At 52.7% G+C, this 5,000-nt stretch overlaps 1 non-coding gene across 1 annotated transcript in view; it reads right to left on the bottom strand.

The window, feature by feature from the left end:
- LOC126321617 (small subunit ribosomal RNA) overlaps window positions 1-1,476 on the bottom strand; it is a 1,893-nt gene extending 417 nt beyond the window's left edge. Inside the window, exon 1 of the ribosomal RNA XR_007558384.1 lies at window positions 1-1,476. This exon is cut by the window's left edge and continues 417 nt beyond it. This is a non-coding gene — a ribosomal RNA (small subunit ribosomal RNA).
- Window positions 1,477-5,000: the final 3,524 nt, after the last annotated feature.

The raw sequence follows: 5,000 nt of genomic DNA, 5'->3' as shown, positions 1-5,000 counted from the left end.
TAAGAAGAGAAAGTAATCGCTGACAGCACGAAGGATGTCACGCGACTAGTTAGCAGGCTAGAGTCTCGTTCGTTATCGGAATTAACCAGACAAATCGCTCCACCAACTAAGAACGGCCATGCACCACCACCCACCGAATCAAGAAAGAGCTATCAATCTGTCAATCCTTCCGGTGTCCGGGCCTGGTGAGGTTTCCCGTGTTGAGTCAAATTAAGCCGCAGGCTCCACTCCTGGTGGTGCCCTTCCGTCAATTCCTTTAAGTTTCAGCTTTGCAACCATACTTCCCCCGGAACCCAAAAGCTTTGGTTTCCCGGAGGCTGCCCGCCGAGTCATCGGAGGAACTGCGGCGGATCGCTGGCTGGCATCGTTTATGGTTAGAACTAGGGCGGTATCTGATCGCCTTCGAACCTCTAACTTTCGTTCTTGATTAATGAAAACATACTTGGCAAATGCTTTCGCTTCTGTTCGTCTTGCGACGATCCAAGAATTTCACCTCTAACGTCGCAATACGAATGCCCCCGCCTGTCCCTATTAATCATTACCTCGGGTTCCGAAAACCAACAAAATAGAACCGAGGTCCTATTCCATTATTCCATGCACACAGTATTCAGGCGGGCTTGCCTGCTTTAAGCACTCTAATTTGTTCAAAGTAAACGTGCCGGCCCACCGAGACACTCAACAAAGAGCACCCTGGTAGGATTTAAACGGGGTCCGCCTCGGGACGCGAAAGCACCCCTTCGGCTCGCCCCACCGGCAGGACGTCCCACGATACATGCCAGTTAAACACCGACGGGCGGTGAACCAACAGCGTGGGACACAAATCCAACTACGAGCTTTTTAACCGCAACAACTTTAATATACGCTATTGGAGCTGGAATTACCGCGGCTGCTGGCACCAGACTTGCCCTCCAATAGATACTCGTTAAAGGATTTAAAGTGTACTCATTCCGATTACGGGGCCTCGGATGAGTCCCGTATCGTTATTTTTCGTCACTACCTCCCCGTGCCGGGAGTGGGTAATTTGCGCGCCTGCTGCCTTCCTTGGATGTGGTAGCCGTTTCTCAGGCTCCCTCTCCGGAATCGAACCCTGATTCCCCGTTACCCGTTACAACCATGGTAGGCGCAGAACCTACCATCGACAGTTGATAAGGCAGACATTTGAAAGATGCGTCGCCGGTACGAGGACCGTGCGATCAGCCCAAAGTTATTCAGAGTCACCAAGGCAAACGGACCAGACAAGCCAATCCGATTGGTTTTGATCTAATAAAAGCGTCCCTTCCATCTCTGGTCGGGACTCTGTTTGCATGTATTAGCTCTAGAATTACCACAGTTATCCAAGTAACGTGGGTACGATCTAAGGAACCATAACTGATTTAATGAGCCATTCGCGGTTTCACCTTAATGCGGCTTGTACTGAGACATGCATGGCTTAATCTTTGAGACAAGCATATGACTACTGGCAGGATCAACCAGGGAGCTGCGTCAACTAGAGCTGAGCAGCCGGCCGCCCGGGAGTGTGTCCCGGGGGCCCGCGCGAACACGCAAGCGTCCGCTCAATTATTCTGCAAACAGGAGGAGGCCGAGCTCCCCTGCACGATACACCTCGAAACCCTCTCAGGTCCCGGCGGCGCGCAGCGCCGTCCTAGGTACTTGGTCGGTTTCGAGAGAGGCGCAATCGCCCGGAGTTAGGCGAGTAGACGGTTTTAGTGCGAACACCCTTGCTCCCAACTGAGCTTGCCGCTGCCGACAGAGGCCCGGGAGCGTGCTGTCGTGGCATTGCCGGCGGGAGACAACACGCGCCACCTATGGTGACCGGCAGCTCCAACGCCAGCGCCACACAAGGGCAAAGCCCCACTTGGGTGCAGAAGCGAACTCTCCCAGCACAGCGCACGCGCCAACACGTCCGCACAACTGCGATACAAACCACCTGCGAGAACCGCTGGGGCGACCGAGCAGCAGACGGCGTCGCGGCGCCGAGTGCCAGGCGGCGGCGCATCCTCAACGCACACAGTCCTCAATCAGACCAGCACACTGCAGATGTCCACCGCGCTTCGCACCGGGCTCGGCTGAACCAACTTTGGCCGCCAGGCGCCGCGTGCAGGGTGCGCCGCAGCGTAGCTGCGCCGCCTGCCGAGCCCGTCGGCTGGCGCTCCTGCCACTCGGCGCCCCCCACCAGCCGCCTGTTGCGCGTGCGCCCACGCAGCGCGCGGCCAACACGCCGGGCGGCCCCCCTTCACCGGCCGGGAACAGTCCCACCAAGCCACCGCCGCGTATCGCTTCATACCCACATGGGCCTAGTCACGTGTGTGGATGTGGCGGGTACCGCTGAAACAACCGGTTAATAGCTGTACCGATCGTCGCCATCACAGATTCACCTCCAGCGTGAACAACCGCTCAACAACGGATTTCCAGTTCATTTGCGTATCTTGGGCAGTAAACGTAGATGTCCACCTACATTTGCGAATTCAACAATTCTTGCATGCCAGGATGTCATGTGTCACGACACGCTACATCAGACCACATACACACTGCGACATGTGCAGAAGAGAACACGTGGAAGGTGGCCCGCGCACGTATGCGATGTCCCTTCCGCGATCCACTGTCAACCGGCATCTGCGGCATGTCCCAGATATGGAACGCGGTCCACCAGGGTAGCACTTTGTGTGAGGCAATACGACAAAGTCGGAATACACGCGTCACTACATCACACGGCTCACGCTGACCTGACCTGACTCACCGCACCACCACCCCCAGCGACCCAGGGTGACATACAATGCGTTCGTACGTTCCTCCCACACGCCTCTACGGCGTACCACAGTGCAACCTAGCTGTTATTGGGAGACGAGACAAGTAGCATCGAGCACAACATATGGAAATTGAGATTCGACACCGTTGGGCACAGCCAGCGTACGGTCACACGTATCACACTACTTCACTCTGTACGTAACTACCGATGATCGGTACAGCGTGTGGGTTACGCGTACGACATCAGCGGACAATGGACACAGACCATACCACGACGTACACTGAGGGCGTCGACATCTGAACGCAACTGAACAGCTGCGAGGCTCATTTAACACTCAAACGCCAGACCGACCAGCTTGAGAGGACGGAGACACAAAGAGAGGGGCAGAGGGGGGGGGGGGGCGATATAGTCCTATTGCAGTACAATTGACAGTGGATAGCGGGAATATGTGGAAAGTAAGCAACACTCGCAAGACATCTACATGAGGATAACAACGACACCAGAGATTCCGAGCAGTGAACTATGTTAGGCAAAGGGACAACGTGGGTTAGGTTAAGGGACAACGTGGGTTAGGTTAAGGGACAACGTGGGTTAGGTTAAGGGACAACGTGGGTTAGGTTAAGGGACAACGTGGGTTAGGTTAAGGGACAACGTGGGTTAGGTTAAGGGACAACGTGGGTTAGGTTAAGGGACAACGTGGGTTAGGTTAAGGGACAACGTGGGTTAGGTTAAGGGACAACGTGGGTTAGGTTAAGGGACAACGTGGGTTAGGTTAAGGGACAACGTGGGTTAGGTTAAGGGACAACGTGGGTTAGGTTAAGGGACAACGTGGGTTAGGTTAAGGGACAACGTGGGTTAGGTTAAGGGACAACGTGGGTTAGGTTAAGGGACAAATTGAGTTAGGTTAAGGGACAAATTGAGTTAGGTTAAGGGACAAATTGAGTTAGGTTAAGGGACAAATTGAGTTAGGTTAAGGGACAAATTGAGTTAGGTTAAGGGACAAATTGAGTTAGGTTAAGGGACAAATTGAGTTAGGTTAAGGGACAAATTGAGTTAGGTTAAGGGACAAATTGAGTTAGGTTAAGGGACAAATTGAGTTAGGTTAAGGGACAAATTGAGTTAGGTTAAGGGACAAATTGAGTTAGGTTAAGGGACAAATTGAGTTAGGTTAAGGGACAAATTGAGTTAGGTTAAGGGATAATCTGGTACAACCACAGTTAGGTTAAGCGATAATCTGGTACAGCCACAGTTAGGTTAAGCGATAATCTGGTACAGCCACAGTTAGGTTAAGCGATAATCTGGTACAGCCACAGTTAGGTTAAGCGATAATCTGGTACAGCCACAGTTAGGTTAAGCGATAATCTTGTACAGCCACAGTTAGGTTAAGCGATAATCTGGTACAGCCACAGTTAGGTTAAGCGATAATCTGGTACAGCCACAGTTAGGTTAAGCGATAATCTGGTAAAACCACAGTTAGATTAAGCGATAATCTGGTAAAACCACAGTTAGGTTAAGCGATAAAGTTGGTTAAATTTGGTATTGTGTGGGAAGGGGGCAGAGAGGGGGGGGGGTGGATAGTGGTGGCAGTACGCGGATGCCTGAGTCACCGTCAGATACGTCACGTCGGTTCGATGCTTGTAGCAAGAGGCTGGCGGGTCTGTGTCTCTCACTTCTGCAATTTTTCATGTGGTATAACACGAGGGCGGGTGGTGATATTTGGTGCCCCTCTGTGTAGGATGTGTGTTGGTGGTGTTGGTTTATCTGAGCAATGGTAGTTGTCGGAGGAGTGTGGTATTGTGCTTTTATAGGTGGACCTACTGGTCTGGTTATCATAGTGTCGACGGTGCAATGTGGCAGAGAGGGTGCACTCGACATTGTCGCATTCCAGATGTTTACGTATTGTGTGTCTCCGTTGCAGGCCGAGAGTAGTGCATGTTCGAGTGTCTGGCTGACGTGCGATTCACGTTGTGTGCCCAGTCTTACAGCACGTATAGGGACATTCGCATAAATCATCTATATGTGGCCTTGCATCATTTACTAAGCAGTGCCGTGAGACGACCGAACTATTAGGAAAGTACTGATGTACCGCATAATGTTTACCTTCCACCACACGGCGAGTATCGACTGTGCCCAGCGTTGCCACCGCAGGCAGCGGTCACCGTCACCATTGTGCGGCGGAACGGAACATCTATATCCTCAGAGGAGCACTCTTTGCCGCCGGGCGTCAGGTCTCGCGGCCTGCCGGCCAGCGCCC

Source organism: Schistocerca gregaria, unplaced genomic scaffold, assembly GCF_023897955.1.
Source record: "Schistocerca gregaria isolate iqSchGreg1 unplaced genomic scaffold, iqSchGreg1.2 ptg000756l, whole genome shotgun sequence".
In the NCBI taxonomy this organism is placed as follows: domain Eukaryota; kingdom Metazoa; phylum Arthropoda; class Insecta; order Orthoptera; family Acrididae; genus Schistocerca; species Schistocerca gregaria.
Note: the sequence above shows the minus strand (reverse complement) of the source record. Positions and strands in the feature narration are given on the sequence as shown.